At 42.0% G+C, this 20148-nt stretch overlaps 1 long non-coding RNA gene across 1 annotated transcript; it reads left to right on the forward strand.

The window, feature by feature from the left end:
- Positions 1–1018: 1018 nt before the first annotated feature.
- On the forward strand, positions 1019–20142 carry LOC137664201 (uncharacterized). The gene is made up of 5 exons (XR_011048263.1): positions 1019–1108; positions 1645–1783; positions 2835–2902; positions 10062–10125; positions 20121–20142. It is a non-coding gene; the product is annotated as an uncharacterized lncRNA (long non-coding RNA).
- The last annotated feature ends 6 nt before the right edge of the window (positions 20143–20148 follow it).

The following is a 20148-nucleotide window of genomic DNA, read 5'->3' on the forward strand; positions in this document are numbered from 1 at the left end:
TCTTTATACCATTTATTATTTTACACCTTCCTCATGTCCCCTTTTCTTTGTTTTGAAAGGCGATCCTAATTTTTTCAGCTTTGCAGCGTGAGACAATCTTTCATGATTCATGTCCGTAACATCCTTTTAAGATACAATAAGCAGCAGCGAGAGCAATGTTGCAGGTAGATACTCACCAACTATTTATAACGATATTATAATAGTCTAACTATGATCCTGTGTCCTGCTCTTTAGGCATGGCATCATTCCTGTGTTTTCTCAACAATTTCACCCCAGTTAACTGAACCTGTTATGGACATTTCACCCAGCTGCGATTTCTTTTCCTGGCTTCACGTTAAATCAAGAAACAACGCGCTTCTCCAAGAGAAGCACACCCCGGCCAGACGTTTAGAGGCTTCAGCCACCGGAGGGGCAGCTGAGACCTCCAATTCAGTCACAGGTCAGTCAGTGATGGCAACATGGCAGCCAGCCTCTCCCCACCACCTCTGGCAGGGATCTCCTGCTCCCCCATGGCTGGGCACCCACCCAGGCCCACCCCAAGGGTTGGGGGACATTGGGCAGGCATCACCTGGGTCTGCGGGAGGCATGGCGAAGGGGGCGGCCAGGCCTGCACCGCCCTCGCCTTGCCCCACCGTGCCACCTCAGGCCCTGGGGGACCCTGCTTGACCCGAGGCCACGAGGGCACCGCTGTCCCTTTAAGGGCGAGGACCCGCCCCTCCCCGCCCCCGCCTTCCCACGGGACGCCGCGCCCCCGCTCCTCCACCGATGACATCATCCCTGCCTTCCAATTGGCTGCCCGCCCCGTCAGACAGGCGGTGCCCACCCCGCCCCCGCCCCCTCGCCCTGCCTCGGCCCGTTAGCTTCCCCAGACGCTCGCGGCCCATTGGCGAGCCCTGATAGCGCTCACCCGAGCGTCTCCGCTCTGATTGGCGGAGCGCGGCGCGTGTCGCCGAGGCAGGGAGGTGCGGGGCGGGCGCTTCCGCGGTTGCGAAGCGCCGGTCGGCGGTGGCGAGGCCGGGTTGCAGGCTCGGGGCAGGCGCCTTCTCGGCGGGCGGCGGCGGCTCCGCCAGGGACGGGCGGGGTCGGAGCGAGATGGAGCCGTGACCAGGTGAGTACGGAGCTCCGGTGAGGCCGGGCGCTGCCAGGCGACCTCTGCCGCCGGGGGCAAAGAAAGCGGGGGGGGCGTGGGGGGTGGGCGCCCGCCCGCGGGGACCCGCCCCGGCGCGGCTCTCGCGCCGCCGCCCGGACCTCTCCTCAGCGGCGGCCGACGGGGGCGGGGGGAGAGGGCAGCGCGTGCCCCCTCAGGCCGCCCCCCTGCCTCGCCCCCGCCCTGTCGCCCCCCCGGCGGTGGCGGGGGCGAGGCGGGTGCCCGGTGCGGCTGGACAGCTCCGCTCCGCGGTCCGCCCCGAGGGGCCTCCCCTCGCCGGGGCACGGCCGCTCCCTCCAGCCGTGGGCCGGCTTCGCTTCCCCCGAAGCCCCCGCGCCTGTTTCCCCTCGGCCCGTGGCTCGCTTTTGCTCCGCTCCGGCCTCTCCCCGCCTTCTCCCCCTGCGAGGGGCTCGGCGCCCCGTTTCCCCTCTCTTGTACCCTCGCGTTTCGGAGGTCGGCGGCGGTTTTTCCTTTCCGTGCTCTCCTTCCGATTTCAGAGGCCTGGTAGCGGTGACAGCACTTTGCACGGGTTTGTGCACCAGCAATTCCTGCCGTCCCCCCCGCTCCGTGCGCACACCAGGCTGTAGTAAGCCGAGTTAACTTTCCCCGCTGAAAAGGTGCTTGTCCACGCTGTGGGTAGGTGCACATTCAAGGTAACATCCGTGTGTCCCAGATGTCTCTGCAGTGGGGACTAGATCTCCCTCTCTGTGACTGTAAGATCTTGTATCAAAGAGGACTGTAATTTCACATATCCCACATCAAGGCTGAAAACTCTGATCATTTACCTTGTGTGTAAATGCAAATACCCTCCTGAGACCTTTATGGCCTGTATCTGTGTACCCTTACACTGCATCATGCAAACTGTGTGCTAACATGGTTCTTTGTGGTTCTGATTTACAAGATGAATCTTGAGTGGGCTGAATAAGAGGTTTCAGGTTTGCTGCTGCTTATAGCACTTCCTTTCTTGTATCATTTTTGTCTAGACAGTATCAGGGCCTCTGCCATGAAACTGCATCTTAGTCTACCATCAATAGAAGATACCTTTTGAAGGCATTAAAAAAGATTCTGTTTAAGTCTGTAGCTTCTTTGCTGGACTGTGGAAACCAAAATGTGCTTTTTATTTCTTGGTAGGATTTGAAGACACAGCTCTGAATATTGGGAAAATACAAAATGCAGCTATTCTGGACTGAATGTGTCTATCCCAACATTTCTAGCATGGGCACTGAAACAAATCAGTATGCAATTCTGTCTTTATTTTAAATTTGCATTTGACATCTGGGCTAGTTAGCCATGGCATAGCTGAGTAATTGAAAGTATGTTTTCTAATTGTGTGTTGGTTTTACTTTCAGGTTTTACTTTCAGGTAAATACACAAACAGACTTTCAGCACTGATTTCAAAGTGTATTTTGCTGCTTGCACAAAACTCATCAGTAGGCTTTTGTAAAAACACTGTTAAAATCCATACTGTAGAACTGCTAGAAGTGTAATGCCTTTAGGTGTTCATAAGTATTGCCAAAAATACTTCAGTCATTTCTGAATATGAAATGAGAGGGACGCCCATTTGTTCCCATTTGCTGCAGTGATTAAATGAGTGATCTAATGGTTGTGATTAAATAGAATCTAATAATAGATTTTAAAATAAGTGTATGATCTGAAGCTGACTGTTAACTCCTTTTCTGTTCTTTAGATTTGTGCTTTCTGCTGAAAGGAGAAAGAGACTCGGGGCTGAAAGCAAATGCCATGAGCTTTTCACAAGTAGGCAAATTTGCCCTTCTTAATTATCAGATATTAACTTACTGAGCCCTTTTCAGTCCTTCCTCACTTATAATTTAGATACCAAATGTGATTTCAGGAAAAGAGTGAAATATTGCTAGTTATAGCTTTGTGGGCATCATAGTGTTCTGTACAAAATGTAGGTAGTGCTGTGTTTGCTGGTTCCAATGGCTGCGGAAGCAGCTTTAACTTCTGTTTAATTAAGACCATCCACTCTAACATTATGTGTGAGAAGGCCCCCAGATCTTCAGGCAACAAGCAGATCATGAAATAAAATGCAAAGAGAGGGAGTACAGAAGACATTTTGACATAGGGCTGAGAGAATATGGGGGTTTTCCAGAAGTGGTCTTTAAATTTTCCTCCCCTTGAATACGAAATAATAGGAGACTCTTGGGTTTGGGCGGGAGTGTTTGCTTGTGACTGTTTTTTATAACTCTGACTTCTGCTGGTGTGGTAAAGCAGCAGCATTTTTCACAGACCCTTTCATCCTTGAACATCCAGGTGAAATGTAAATTCAGGCAATCAAAATACCCCTTAATTTAATGACAATATTAATAAAAAGCCCTACTGGATCTCCTTCACTGTTGAGCCATGATTGCATTACTGTGTGGTATTTGGGCAGGGGGGGAAGGGCAGCTGTACTAGATATAGAGGAGGATCAGAGCAAAAAGGGTTTGGATGTTAGATCAGAAAGCAGATAAATTCTTAGGATGTGTCAAAACATTATCCCAAGATTAATTGTTACGCTCATTTGAATGTGCGAGGTGTCTCCATATACGCTTTTTACCTCAAAAGCACAATTTATAGCAATTCCAAGAGCCTTCTGTCTTTACTCTCTATACTCAGCTGTCCTTCCTGTGTTGTAGATGATATAATCGGACTGTCTCAATGTCTGTTTGCTTACTGATAACACAGTATTACGATTAAGATCCCTTTTGAAAAATACAGTTGATTTCCTCTGTGTAAAAAGAGGTAACAATTAGTAAATCTTATTATAGTTACACAATGCTCTTCCTTTAAAGATTTTTTTTTCCTCAACTGTGTCCTGAGGGTCAATGTCTTTTCCTGAGAAACTGTTGGAGAGGAAGCAGAAAAAGCAACTGTTCAGCGGTCTGAAACCGTCAAACACCTACTCAGGGAAAGCCAAATCTAATTATTTCCTGCTGGACACATTGCTGAACTGAGACTGAAAACAGAGGATGTGGTTACACAGCCGTTTCTTTTAGTGGTGGGGCTGTCTCAAACAGCTCATATTCCCATCTGCCGTTTTTTTTTTCCTTTCCCTCCTCACTGTGCGCTGTCACCTCAGTAGTGATGGTGTGTCTGTGGGGCTGCATGCTGAGCCAGGTTATAGACACGGTTTTTAAGCTGTGCATGCTCTATTCCTCTCTCCTCAGCCCCCAAAATAAAAGGTGGGGGAGCGCTGAAGGAATGTGTGGCTGGAGTGGAGGGAGCACAGAAGTGGATTAGTAAGAGCTACAGCTAAAGGGAACATTTTTGGAACCATAGTTTAAAACTGTTCTTATGATTCTTCTTTTATGTGTGTGCATCAAATAGATGAAATGGATGAGTTTGTGTGAATTCAGAAGCTCATTCCTTTGTCAAATACTCTGTTCAGTCCTTCAGGGATGTAATGTATGTGGTTAATGTGTGTTTTTTACCTTCCCTTCTGTGAGTGCTTTATGGAGTGCAAACACTGTTAAGTGGCTTCTTCAAGGGAAATGAATGGCATTGGGATGAGGACAGTTTACATTACCAGGCTTAGGTATGCCATAGTGGTCAGTCAATGCCTTGAGATTTTTAAGTGCAGGTTGTCCTTGTGGAGGGCAAATGGTGCATGCAGCTTACACAGGAATCTGCCATCACTGTGATACCGTGTTTTCAGGCGTTAAGAAACAATGCTGGTAACAGTAGCTCACTTTCTGTAATCCTTTTCTGTTTCTGATATGAGACACTTAATTTTCCACACAGATAAATTTGAGTTTGTCACTGAGCAAGGTACTGTAATTGTTTAAATTAGATTGGTTTATCTTTCAGAAATTGAAGTAATGAATTTAGTTTGTGCAGGATTCCTTTCCCCTTCCCTCCTCTCCCCCATTTTCTTGTGTGTGTGCAGCATCATTATTCTTGTGTGAAGAAATATTTTGGATTTAGGCACACAGCCAGATTGATAACATCTGTGTAAGAAGGTGAAATTTAACACACAGTCACAAGTATTTTTAAATCTTGAAAGCTAAAGGCCGAGCTTTTAATTGGGGATTTTCTTTTGCACCTTAACCTCATGCCATCCATCTGCTTTTGCTCTTCTACCACAGACTAGCATGTTCTACTTATCCTTCTTAATTAACTTGTGCTCCCTATTTTATCTTGTTTTGGCCCTGCTGATCCAGAAAAGCAGGGGGGTTGCGGAGCAGAAGCAGTGTGGTAGCTGCTGTTGCATGTGCCAGGATGTTATTTGTTAACAGCTGATCATTGGAGGCTGCTTCTGTGGAAGTTCCTAATTCACTGAAATAAAAATTTTCCCCTGGACATGGTCAGGAGCTGCTGCTGCTGTTGTCTCTGCTTGCCATGGGTGCATATTGAAGTGTGTGTGTACCACAATGCAGGAGCCTCTGACATAAAGGAATGCAGAAAATTCCGTATTTTGCCATCTTCCATTGAGGCAAATGAATGCGCTGACTGCGCGTTGTCTTCAGAGTACCTTCATGCTAGGGGAACAGGAGACTGAAATGATACGTCTAGTTTTGTGAAATTAATTTTGTTTTGGGACAGGAGTCTACATCACAGATTGTTCCAACCTCAAATTAATGCTTCCTGTAATATAATGCAATTACGACAAGTTCTAGCCACACTAGGGAGGGGGTGTGTGTATACTGTGGTTCCTTGAGTTCTGCCCTTTCTTTGGTTTAGTAGAGGCACTGAGGACATGTCTTCACTGCACGACTGATCCATACAGTCAACACCCTATTTAGACATACTCAAATGAGATCATCCTTTACACACAGCCATACCCATGTTATGATGAACTCATTCTTACTGCAGCTGTTTATATGTGTGAAGGTACAGCTCTGGGCAAAGATGAGACAGGATTCACTTTCTGTCTATTACAGGGAAACTTTTCCTCCTTCAGGAAGAAACTTTTGGAAAACCATTGAAAGGCTCTACTTGGATGATTTATTTTTTTAAAAAGCATTGTTTTTGCCCTCTCTTCTGATTTTTATAGCAATGTAAGAAGTTTCCAAACAGAACGTGATCACAGTCTGCATTGTAACTTAACTTAAATTCCATTGTGTAAAATGGACCCAAACCTGGCTGAGAGGTTTCTCTGAGTGAGTGGTAGGGCCAAGTTAATGTTAGGCCTAATATAACTGCGTCCCTAAATTAGCTCTCATGCATCCTGTCGGGCACAGCAACAGATCACCTCGAGTCTGAATCTCTTCAGAGCCTCCATCTGAGAGGTAGTATGGCTGTTAGAAAGATGGGACATGAATTCTGCATTGCCATGTTCAGATCAGACTTGCAGATCATGTCAGTGAGTTTCTGTGTTGTTCAGACATGCTCAAACTCCAAGTCACCAGTGAAGCCAAGAAGCCATTGTAATCACTGGAATAGCAGCCATTTGGCTTGAACATGTAAACACTGACATATAAACATTTCCATTGGATGGAGAAGTTTATCAGCAAGATGAGCCTTCTGCATTTCTTAGAGATGACACTATTTTTTCTTCAGAAAATCTAGGACAGTAGAGTTTTGCCTGCGTTGACTGTATAGTCAGAGGAAAAAGGAGGGTTGGAGGAATGTTTTGATTGTGCTATAAGCAAAGAATAACAAAAGCAGTTTAGCTGGGATTTTGCCAGAAAATGTTTCAGTTATCAGATTAATCTTTGCTCACTTGCTGCAATATAGAAGGAGCAGTAAAGAGCTCGTCTTTCATTACAGTTTTAAGGCTGTTCTGCTAAATTTTTGTGAAGTCTGACTTGGTATTTTGAAGTTGGGATGCGTTTATGTTTTCTGTTGTTCCGTCTTCAAGCTGGATTGAAATTCCGTGGGGTGACTGAATAAGGGTAGTGATAGAAATACATTATACACACAGCATGTCTTAGCTTAATGGCACACATATTAGAAAAAAAGTCAGTGACTGTCCATGGCCATTGCAAGTCAGTTTATCTCCTACTTGGGGTTCAGATGACTAAGCAGTAAATCGCAGGTTGCAATACTTTAACCACCTGCTAAGACTGAGCAGGAACTTCCTTGACAAATAGGACTGAAAGTTTTAAAGTTGACCTTTTATTGGCCAGAGTATCTGGAATAAAACTTTAGTTCTTAGTAGAGAAAGAAAGGTAAATATATGCTGTCCTGGAAGATGAGTTATGTGTGGGAGAACAAGGATCTCTGGACACCTGAGAAGGCTAATGGAAGTGCTGGCAATTCAGAAGAGGTAAATAAACCGAGTCAAGGAACTTATTGAAATAATTTGTCCTGTTTTCTGAGTGTGCGTTTGCATGTACACATATACACACACATGCGCACGTGCTTTTCTGAAGGATAGTGCTAAGTTTTTGCAAAGATGCGAAAAATCACGGAGTGTATGTGTGTGTGTATATATATATTTATTTAATTTTCATGCATACCTTAAGAGGTAGGAATTCAAGGTCTTCTGTATTGTGCCAGGTGAGATGTCTGTCCTGCCTGGTGTCTTGTGTTGGCCAGTTGCTGGTAATGGGTGCCTTGGGATGTAGAACTGGGACTGTACAGAGGGATAAGAATCTCTTCCCCCTTCTGCCTCACCCCGCCAGCTGATTAGGCATAGCCTGGTATATTCTTTGGACCTGGAATATTCAGCAGTCTGAAGTTTTCCAGAGAAAAACATGCTAAAGGAAATACAGAGATTTTCTGACTGGTTATGGGGTCCCACTTCTGTGAAAGACTAGCAGATGCCCTGTACCAGGTGGTAGGACAGGCAGACCAAGGAAAGGCTCATTGTTGGAGCTGTTTTGACTCAAATGAGATTCAGGAGGACATGGATCTTAAGTGCTGGAAGTGAAACGCAGCAGCATGATGATTGTCCAGCTTTATCACTGCTATTGCAATCTTAAATTGGAGGAGAATATCTGGTGAACTAAGATTACTGGAAATTAGGGATTGGCCAGCAGAAACCTTCAAATGAAATGTGTCTTTAACTTCTCCACACTTTCATGTGTGAAAAATGGTTTCAGGGGTACCTGTGTCTCAAAAAAAACCCCAAACCAAACCCTAAATAAAAAAAATCCAATACAAAACCAAACGATGCCAAAAACTTGTACTGGAGTAAATATTTAATATATGGATACATTTCACTCACTTATAATTTGTGATTTTAAAAACCAACACCATCACAAGCAAACATTCCATACCTAAATTTGGGTGTTATATGCTTAATACTGTCAGAATGCTGCAGCAAAATTATTTTATCAGATGATGCAATAAGACCCTTTGTTCATCAGATTGGAATATCGAACTCTTTAACAGTGTTAAATTGTTTACTATCTTTGTGGAAGACTTTCATTGACTTCTTGAGGCCTTTTTGCCTTGCCTTTTAGGAAATCTAGGATCCACAATTCTGTAAAAAGTACATTGTAAGTATATACTTGGTTTTGTAGACTTGCATCATTATCACATTTTAATTACAGTTGTGTCAGTTTGGCTGCTTTATTAAAGAAAAAATAATTACCTGTTATGGATTCTCACATTAAATTAATTGTTTAAGTGGTTGTAAGTAATTCTAAATATTGACTTGATGACAAATACTGTAAGAGGTGGCATAATGACTTCTTGATTCTGTGGTAGAGCCATGATTAGTGTCTGCTGACACATTTTATTCAAAGAAAAATTGAAACATTCTCTGAAAGGGATTGTAAGGGAGGTTTCTAAAGTAGTAGCGTTCTTGCTTTTTTCATTTATATTAGTATTGTAAACCCCTTTTCCTGCAAATTGTTAATTGGAGGAGAGTTGACCAAGTAGATGTGCAATTCATTACCTGTAGCTGCTTCTTAACAGCTTCTTTCATTTGTTGGGGATCAGGGAACTGTCAAATTTTGCAATACGCTGGTTATCCAAGCATCTAGCTGTGGTCATTCTTTCTTCAGAAGAGGCTAATCAGTCTAATTGGTCTTATTCCATCTGATGTTAAAGTAGTAGACAGCTCATTCTATTTTTGTTGTTTTCCACTGCAGGTATTTAATGCTTGTGTCCTAAGTCCATCCAGTCTGAAGTTTGTATTTGGGGAGGTGCCTGGGTTTCTTTTATTTTCTCTTATTGACAGAATATCATGGCATCTCAACTGCAGTTGTGTGCTTCTGGTGTTTAGGAAGCCCTCAAGTCTGAAAAGCTCAGAGAAGGAAATTGAATGGAAACTTTGTGTTAAAACCTTCATATGATGATTTATATTTTTCTTTAAGGTGGCTAGGGAAGTAGTGAAAGTATGGCAACTACAAATCAACTTCCGACCCTTTTTATTGACATTTGAGACAATAGTCTTCCAGGGCCTCCGAAATAGTTATTTTCTGGTCAAGTACTGCTGTGCATACCTGTTAAAACTGTATTGCCAGAGAAAAGTGGTGTGTTACTTCAGTACATTTATGAGTTTTTAAGGTGTGCAGGATGGTTCCCTACTACCCCACCCTCCAAAATGGGATTCCCGTTGCATTCTTGACAAACCCCTGAAAAGTACTTTTTTACCTTTCCTTGTTTTTGTTTGGATGGATAACATGGTGTAATAAACTAGTCATAACAGTCTCCAACTTCTACTATCCAATGTTTAAGAATGATTTCAGTACAAGGACAGGAAGATTGAGTGTATAATTTGGTGAATATTCTGGTTTAGTAAATCTCAAACAATGCATTCTTCAGAACTGACAAACCAGTAGTCCTAAAGTAAAAGTTCTGCCCTGCAAGTAGCATGGGTATGTGTATACAAGTGTGGCAGTCTTTATGGTATTTTAGTCCAACTTCTGTTGTGTGTGCCAAATTAATTAAAGATTATATGAAAAAAGAATCCTAGATATAGGACTTTGCTCCTTACTCTTAAAGGAAAAAATGGGCTGTGTTGTTTTTTTTTTTTTTTTAAGATCTCTGAGTATTTGTGTCCTGTTTTCCCTTTCAGTGACTGGGGAGAGAACTGCTGGCATGGAAGTGAGCTGGGTTTATCCGTGGGAACTGTGAGTAAGGTATGTCTTGTGTTCTCTTTGCTGTCTTTAGTCTGCACCTTTTGTTCTTATGTGCTGAATTGAAAATTGCTTGTGGTCACTGAACATGAGGGATAGTAGTGTGTTAGAGATGGAATATTTTGAATTTGTACTGGCATCAGGTGTGACAGCTGTTCAGCAAGGACTTCATAGTGTAAGAGTATAAATGGCACACTTGTACCCTTTCCACTGCTGCCTAGCAATTAGTCTGACTTGTCACAAGTTAGCTGGTACTGTGTTGCAAACTTTTTTTCAGTTTGACTGATACTTGGCTCACTAGACTGATTTATTCAAGTACATAAAGGCAAACAATTGTATCTATACAGCAAAATTGTAATGTCTGCAAAGCTGTAACTGAGCTTACCATGATACAGCAGTGCTCAAAAGAGAGGATGATACATTCAGACATTATCTGTGGTCCCAGGCTGAGTCTTATAGGAAAGAACAGAAAATGTTTTAATCTGTTCTAGCACCAGAACAAAAGTCTCGGTTTAGATGTTCTTCATGTGATGGCTCTTAGTATCGTTACCAAATTCAACCTTCACTATGTCTTTCTTTAAAGTATCCTTTGAATTGGCAAAGAACAGCAGCAGTACTGATTCTTTCACCCCTCCACCATCTTCTTTACCTACGTGCATTAGATTTACATGTTAGGGAGCACCTCTTGAGTACTTACTACTTCTTTTCAATAAACGACAGTAATATTGACATATGCTTCTCTATGAATCACTGAAGAAAATTCTTACCTATTTTTCACTAATGGGGAAATCCAAGGGTGGAAAGTCAGCTCTTGTAGGGGAAAAAAGGCACAGAAGATCTTGTAACTCAGTCTCAGTTGCTGGGCTTTCCACTTAAATGAATGTCATACTGGGTAGCTGTAATAGGAGATGCCAATAAATTCAAAGAAATTTGGATTCCACACCCAGTGTCCGTTGATGGGGAGGAGAGGCCAAGTCAATTCAAATTGGTTTAATTTCGTAGACAGTTTCATACTGTCATGACTAAAGAATGTGACTGGGGTCAGAAGACTTCTTGCAGACTCTTTTTCATGCTTTAGTTTCATACTGTATCTAACATGAGGTAACTGAAAGCTGTCACTTTTCAGTGGGTTCTGCTCCTCTGTTTTGTTTTTTTTTTTTGATGAGATCTAATGAACCGGTGATTTCAGGGTTCAGATTGCTAGCACAATGGGAAAACAAGCATGTTTCAAGGTGTAGCTTTCCATCAGAACACCAAACTGAATTGACTTGCTCTGTGGCTGCAGAGCCACTAGGTTTGAAGGACAGAAGGTGAGAATTTCAAACTGAGGTGAGGCGATATGATATGGACACACTCTCAGTCACAGCCCATGATCAGACTGAATTACATAAAATGTAAAACTATTTCGTCAGACACACAAAAGTAAGTTGCCAAAAAACCTTGCCATAAACTCCTTAAGATTCTTAAGTTCTGCAGTTTTGCCTGCTGCTTTGTGCTGATGTGAATGCTTGTGCTGCGAGATGAACTGACTGAAATCTACTTTACCTTTATTTCCTTTTTTTTTCCTTTTCAAAATGTATTTTCTTTTATTTTAGTCTAGATTGGTTCCCTGAGCTATTTTTTCTTCCTTACCCAAGTCACCACTTTGTTATGCCCAAAGGTTATGCAGTTCTTGTCTCAAAGTTCAAATCTTCTGCCTTTGAAAGCATATTGTTTCTTGTGAGGTCTTACTTCCACTCTCCTCTTGTCCAGTGACTTTCTCGTCCCAATCTGCCCTAAATCAACATTCAACATGAGTTTCTTCATACTTTCTCAGCCCCTCAGTTTTCCTGCCACGAATTTCCAAGTCAAAGCTCACATCTGGCTGCAGACCGTCAGCATTCCCTTTTCTAGTTTGCTGCAGCCTCCCTGCTTCCATTGGTTGTTGGCATCCGTTGCCACATGCCTTTGCTGCTGGCTGAATCCATTGCTTCATCTGCTTGCCCCTTCGGAGCGGGGAGGAATGCTTTGCCTCCAACATGAAGGAAATTTTTAAAAATGCATCAGACAGCAATTGCAAGGAAGTCAGTCAGAAGGTGGTGAAAAACGGGCGATCCTGTTCTAAACACACTGTAGTTCATAATGCATTTCTTTGGCACCAGTGCAGGCTTAAACAGCTTGCTCCCTTTCACGGCTCCCTCTGTTTTGCTGGCATAGCTGTTTTGTGGCCATGGTGAGCCACTCTGGGGATCAGATCCTCCTGGAAAGAAGTGTTTTTTTCTAGACTGTTTTTCATCTGGTCCAGTACATGTTGTCTCCTTAAGATTTATGGTAGTTTCACAATGAGGAAGGTAAGAGAGTGGGAATGTGTAGCAGACTGCTTAAGCTGGCAATGCTGCTAGATGTTTAAGTGTGCTCTTTGACATTACAGTTAAGTTGATCTTTCAGTGAGCTGCTGTTGCAAAGGCTGGTCAAACCTCTACGCAGCTGTGCACTCCTGCTTCTTCCTTTGCATCAGAGCTAGTGATTGTGCAGCCACTGGGCACGTCCAGCTAGCTGACTGATCCTGTAGAACATGGTTTCTAATCTTTTGCAGAGTTAATCGTCTGCTGGTTCAGCTGACCTGGGTCACCCCATGGGTGCACGCTCATTAGATCACACAAAAGGGAAGCAGCGGGAACCAGTAGCTCGGTAGCAGAAAGCTGGATTCCTCTTTTAATTATGATGTTGATCTATATCATGACCAAGGCCTAAAACGTACAAGTTTACCCATTGACACATGAGACCTGAACATCGCATCTTTTTTGCTCTCTTTTGTTCTTTGAACTTCAGTAGAAATTGTTATTTCTTCAGTATCTATCATCTTTGGTCTCACAAAGTAGATGGTTAATTCAGCACACTGAGAGGTATGATAGAATTATGTGTCTATAAACTGCTTTACCAGTTTAAGGCTCAACATCCTCTGAAATTAGAAGGATGTCTTACTTATTCATGCTTTGAGCTTAAATAATAAGTTTAGAAATTGGTGGGGAGTTCATTCTTTTTGAGCAAGGATTGTTTATTATAAATATCATAGTGATTCTCAAAACTAGCTCTGGTATTTATCAGCTCTTCTGTATACCCAGAGTTCCATGAGCTTGAAAGCCACAAAGTTCCTCCAAATACATATTGAATCATGAAAAGCATTTCTTAAAAAACATCTGGAATGCCAAACTACATTTCTTAGCCTGCTGTTTGTGGTTTTAAGAAATGGATGTTCGATGATTTTTCACGACCTCTTAAAGACTTTCTATCACTGCTGGAATGAGTGAAACAAATGCTAGTGTCTTATGAAGGAAATACTTCAGGCTTGAGAAATATAGTTCTTGATGAATGGTTGTTAAAATCATGTGTGAGGCTGTGCTTGTCTATAGCAGAAATTATGCAGCTGATTGCTTTGCATTAGATTTGTTCTTTGCATCTTTTTCCCCTCAAGTCCTAACATCCCTATGCAGCTGTTCATACCTTTTGTCTGATAACATTTCTTGCCATTTTCTTGCTGGCTTGAGCATGTTTTTTGACTCCTGCACTGACAGATTTGCTGGAGGTGGTAGTGGAGAGACTTCTGGTGATGATTCAAAGACGTCCTCTCTTACTGTAATGTTACTGGTGCAGTATGGACACAGATCCAGATTTTTCAGCTCAGATAGAAAGTTGTGCTCATCCATGTTTTACCAGCACCTTTGTTTATATGTGTTGCAATCTTTGAATTTTTAATAGGGGCTTTGTAGAGTAGCGGCTTGTGATCATGATAAGATGGACAGTTCACACCTTAAAATCACTGGTTCTAATCCAGAATGCATTTGGTTACTTTTTGACTGCTTATGCCTTCCCCCCCCCCAATTGCTGTGAAAGTGAAGGAAGTTGATGACTGGTTCATTTTGCATAAGACAAACGCATGCGGAATATATGTGTTAAAATAAAATTCCGTAATCTAAGAAGGTCTCTCTTTAGTGATCTGCATAGTTTGGTTTCTTAACTTCAGGTCGTTCCTCAAGAACAAGCTATTACATTGTCAGGGTACATTCTTTGTGATGCTTACCTTGTTGCTATATACTGTATTGTATATACTTTATGGATAGTGTCATCAGTTTAACTCTTGATTAACTGGAGAAGTAATTCTGCTAACAGTTGTGTGCCTGGGTTAAGCTGACTGACAGGAAACAAAATAATTTTTTTTAACACAACCTTGGAGGTCTTCCTGTTGGTGACTTTTCTTTGATATCTAAAGATAAAAGGAATATCTCTCACTCTGATCATTATAGCTTCTCAAGCTAATGTGATGCTTTGGCTTCCATCTGCTGCAAACTTCACTTCTCCTGGGTTATTCTTTTGATTTGTGATGACCTGGGGGTTATAGTTTCATTTGGGCGTGTCATGGCATTCTCTTCCTCTCTTCTCACTCATTTCAAAGATTCATCCACTTAAAGCCACTTTGCCCCAAGATTGCGTCTTCTCTTGGCTGGCTGATCTCAGCTGGCATAATCATTTAACAGAAGGCTGCTCTTAAGTTTAAAATAAAAAAACCTGTCTTCTCAAAATAGCCCAGCTGCACACACATGCTGTTGCTGTTAGGTGCTGGAGGTTGCTTAGCAATTCTTAAATTGGTAGGAAATTGCTTTTACCCTGGCAACTCAGCCCCAAAATGCAAACAAGGGAAAGCTCTTTATAGAGGTGTCCTTGCTTGATTTGGGAATTGTGTTTTTTGTTTTTTTTTTTTCTTCCTGTGACTCTCTGATTTTTACTTACTTATTTTTAAATTCCTTTTGTTTCATATGTTTTACTCTGGTTATTGAGGTTTCTGGTTAGGGAAAGTGGTACTGTTCTTTGGTTCATTTAAATACTGACTGTCAAGATCTTGATCATGCCATGAGTATGTGAATATTGCCAAAATCAAGAGAAGTCTAATGCATGAAGACCTAGTGCATGTGTCCATGTCCAACATGAATGCTGGGTAGGTTAAACTATGTAACAATACCTTAAGGTGACACTGCTACAAAGTAGCCATCCTGATTTCTTTTTTTATTTCCTTATGCCTCATTCTCCCTCATGCTAGCCCAAGTTTTTGTGTGGCTGGGTGGCAAGCCAGATCTGGAACTGATGCAGATTAAAACTAGTAGTTTGTGTGTGTGTGGCCAGGTCAAATTTAACACAGGTCAGTTCCTTGATCTGGTTCAGCCTATGCTGGCCCGCAGGAGGTCAGGAATGAGCAGGCTGGACTGTTCCTTTTGTTGGCAATGCCAGGTTAGTGTCTAACCAGAGGATGTGGTCTTATGATGCAGCTAAGTCGATCTAAGCTAGCTCTTGCCAAAAGAGGCGGTCTTGGATGCATGCCTTTGCTTCCTTGTGCCAACATTGGTGCTTGTCTGGCCTTACGATGGGATGACTAATGAAGCTAAAATGGCAGGAAATTAATCCTAATCCCTTCTCCCCCTCCCAGTTTTCTTTTCACTTAGCTCCGTGAACTAGTTTACTGTGAGTCAGACAGTACTGCATGTGTCTGTCTGCTTCCCTTTCACCTCTCGGGCTTTGAGCTATCCTTCAGTGATTCTAGACAAGCAGCTTTATGAGAAGTTTCTATAAGTAATTTTGTCATATGGTAAATGCAAAGTAGAATACTTTTTTCACCAAGGAGTAAGCTAATCAGGTTTACTATGTGTTTACTGTGATACGGTGTTGTGATGGCAAGAGGATGCACCTAAAAAGCTACCATGTAGAAGCTGCAGAGCAATTTAGTCTTAGTAGTTTGCAGGTTTGATAAAGATAATCTTTTTCCAAAAATTCTTATTGGCTATGGTTCTTAATCTTACCACTTGCACAAAATTGACTCTGCCATGTTTGTCTATCTGAAATTGAAGTTTCTTAGATGCCTTCAGAAGTCAGAAAGGGATAAAGATTATTTATATATTTACAAGTAGTGTCTAATGTTTCTTTTGAGCAGCTCCATCTTCTCCCTAGTGTTGTGGTTCGTGCTTGTATTGTTGTGGCAGTGGTTTTGTGCTTTATAGAAACATAATTTGAGCACTCCTGGCTTCTGAGAGCTCACTGTTGCCCCAGCGTTATGGTGACACAGCTGTGTATGTAGTTGGCTATGGACTAGATTGGGGAACTGATTTCGTTGAATACCCAGGAAATATGTCTGGTTTTCAGCTAAGTTGATTCGCCAGTTGAAGAAGGGGCAGCGCAGGGACAGAAATGAGCAGCTGGAGAGTGGAGGACTTGAGGGTTGCTTAAGCTGGTGTTGCTGCTGTAGAACATCTGTGGGATCACAGCTACTCTTGTCCTGGAAGCAGCTGTGCCAAAAGTAGAAAAATGCCATGATAGAAAGCTTTTATCTGGTTAGGCAACAGATACAAATCCTTCAGGGCACTCCCCTTGAAACCCTTATTGAGGATAAGAAATACTTGCTCGTAATACTGTCCATCAGCTTCTAGATGACTCACTTAAAGATCATGGTATGGCACATTTCTTTATGGGAAAGTTTCTAGTCTGTTCAGAAATGACAGGAAAACAAACATTTTAAAATTTTAATTAGGTTCTAAATATTAATGTGTGTAACTAACTGATTGATCATTCTACAATGACAGTTATAGAGTGGTATAACTGTCTGGGAAGTCTAAAAACAGCCTTACTGTTGGTTACAGAAAAGGATTTCATGCCTTTCACAGGATTTCCAAATAATGCAGCATGGATGATTATAAATCCTCAAAGCATCTTCCAAATCCCTCTATGTCCTCATCAGACTTTTAATTGAAAACATTAAAATCAAACTCACCCAATTATAGCTTTTACTGTAGTCTTGTGGACCGGATGCCTTTTTTTAAGTGGGGTATGTTGCATACTAAGACTTGATATTGCTCTGAAAAAGGTTCTCTTTCCCTTAGGTAGTGGCTACATGTTTGGATGCACTCATGGTGTAAGCACATTCTCTCCCCTGTGCTGTGGTGGCACAAGTGTTGGTGTGGCTGCACAGCAAACTGCACCAGGGTCCTGATTTAGCTGGAGTGTGAACCAGAAGACTAGCTTTCACTCCTGGGTCAGTTTTCTCATTGGTTTATTATGTGTCACTGCAGATTCTTGTGCTGGCCTGAAACGGGAGAGGATGTGGAGGAGGAAGGCAGGATTTCCTGATGCATTTAATGGTTCATCCCAGTTTAGTTTCATTTGAGCTGCAACCTGACTTGGATTAATAGAACTGTTGTCCAGGCTGTTAGAGATGCACAGAGTCAGACTGTGATTTTTTTGCATTTTGTGGCAGTGTTCCCCTGTACTGTGCTCGTTCACCTGTGGCTTGTACGGAGGAATTGATCCAGCTGAAAAATAACCTAGGAAAAATTGCATTTCAGCTGAATCAGCTTTCTGTTATGGTTCGCAGTGTGGCTCTACAAGCAGCACTGCTAGCACAACGCAGGACATGGTGGCAGGGCAAGAATAAATGTCAAGGCAAAGCAATGTTTGCTTAAGCTGTGTTACCTTTGATGTGGGATAAACATTGAATGACATGCCAACTAGGATTAAGAAGTTACCTTCCATCTATGTCATCTTCTGCTTGAGTTAGGAAACCTGCAGGTTCAGGTACAACTCTAGTGATAGTCCAGCCCCCGTGCCGAAGTTCCATTGGACAATTTACTGGAGAAACTCTAGTTTATAATCCCAGTACCAATGAACACCACTTGGTATATTGCTCAGGGTTACATAGCAAACTCGTGTGCAAGTACTGATCTCCTGCTCCAGTCTATGTTGTGGCTGGCTAGGCTACACTGCTTTTACTGTAGCTTGATATTGTGCATTTACATAAAGGATATAGTTTCAGTGGACTGGCTAATGTGAATATACCTAGATTAGGAAAATAAATTCTGTTTTACAACACTATTGTTAAAATGGTGTTTGAAATGTGATTTTCCTAGTTTATGCAGGTTACAAATTCCCGTTTAAAAGAAAATCCAGTATGTCAGAAGTTCCTAAGTACATTTGCTGTTTAGGTAGCTGAAGCAGATCTTATGTGTTTGAGATGTCAAGCTTTTTTCCCCCTTTTGGGAAGAGGAAGGAACTCGTTTTTCTTTTCTAGGGTAGACTGAGGAGGGAAGGTTGAGTCTCCTGCCATTCCAAATCCTTGCTGGGTGGGTGTTAGATATGTCTGTCACCTGTTTGTGGATTCAGGTCTGGCTGCACTTGTCCTCCTGCATGATGAGACCTAACCATCATGTGATACTAGACAAAGTGTAATGTCTCCAGTACATCCCCTTCGATAAAGCAAATTGGCTTTGGCTCCTCTAAGATGGTGACAGCAGTCCTTACCAGCTAGCCTCCTAACTGAGCAATTACTCCTCCTTTTAGCCCCTTTCCACAGGCCTCACATCACTACAGGTACAGGACCTGAGGCCAATTATATTGGTCGTGATTTAACTCTTTCCAGCCTTTGCAAGGACTATTACAGCTTACCAAACCCTGTTATTGTAAGTGTATGGTTTAAGGGTGTGTGTCTCCAGGCTTTCTGTATCCATTGTAAAGAGAAGGGCACAATCCAAATTTTTTCTCTTTGCAGATTACCGTTACGATTTGCTCTCAGATGGTTATAAGCTATGTTTGCTTTGGACAGGAAATACATCAAGGAGGGGGTAGGCACTTTCTAGCCAAGTCGTAACTGAAGTAAAAGCAAATACTTCCTATGGCAGTAAGGTTTGGCTGAGTCTCATTTGTTTTGTTGTAGCAAGCACCAGCTTTGGTTGGTGGTTTTTGTTGTTTTCTTTTTTTTCCCTCCACCCTTCTTCTCCTTGCTTCTCTTCAGATCATGACATAGGGTCCTGGGAATGAGTGTATGACAACATGGATGAAATAGCCTGTGTTCATTACCAGTAAATTCTTATTGTTGCCTTGAATATACACTGAACAGATTTTTGAAATAACTGTACTACCACTTATAACTTTGTTCTGGGTATTACAGAACAAACATTACTAATCAACTGAAGTATGAAACTGAAATGGAATTGAGGAAAATGACTATTTGAACTACTTTATCAGCTATTAATATGTTGATATTGTCACACTAGTTCAGGTCAATTATGAATGTCAAGTGGGGAATACTTAATAAAATACTGTATTGTTAAAAACATTGCTCCAAGGTTATGCTTTCTGATTATTTCTGGAGGATTATCCTGATGGTTTTTACTTCTTTGCAGCTTGCTTTACCTGAATCTTTTTGAAGCTGAAGGTTAGCCTCTGGAAATATCTTTTGCTTGATAAATTACTACAGTGCAGCAGTTATGTAGTGGTAGTCTTCTGAGTTCAGGCTGGTTGAAACAGCAGCATACTAAGAAGCAGGAGACTTCCACTTTCGTTAATCAAAACTAAATATGATTGCCCTTGTATAACGTCCGTTACTGTTTAAATGCTGACACAGTAACCATTTCACTGGAGACTTCCAGCTGGTTTGTTCCTGTTTAAATTACTGAACATAAAAGACTATTAACATAGTGGTGGCTTTTAAATACTTATTTAAAGAATTATGGAAATATCATGAAACATTTATGTTTGCACGTTTTAGTTACTGTAGCTGAGGTTTTAGACAGGAAAGCTTTTTTGTTTACTTTATATGGAATATTTTTATTGCGCCCTTTTTCACTGATAGTGAAAGGGGAAGAGAGAATGGAGAAAGAAAATTATTTTTTGAAATGCAGTTGATTTTATTTGAAAATCCTCATTTATTGTACTCAGCTATCCTTCCAGGTTTATTATGAAGGATTACTTTACCTGACTGGATTTCAAATTGACAGTTGTCCTGTTAAAACATCATTGTTGGTATAAAAGGACAGTAATTGAGTTCAGCAAGGTTCTAAATAGGCTGACTTCACTGGAAAAACCCAATCTGTGGCAATTACAGTTCTAGTCTTCTCAAGATTGGGTTCCTAAAGTACTGAAAGTTGAGAATGTTCTCATACTTTTTAAGAAAATTGTATTAACCTATTGGTTTTGTATTGCAGGCTGCCCTCACGAAAGCCAAAGTGGATT

This window comes from Nyctibius grandis, chromosome 5 (assembly GCF_013368605.1).
Source record: "Nyctibius grandis isolate bNycGra1 chromosome 5, bNycGra1.pri, whole genome shotgun sequence".
Taxonomy (NCBI): domain Eukaryota; kingdom Metazoa; phylum Chordata; class Aves; order Nyctibiiformes; family Nyctibiidae; genus Nyctibius; species Nyctibius grandis.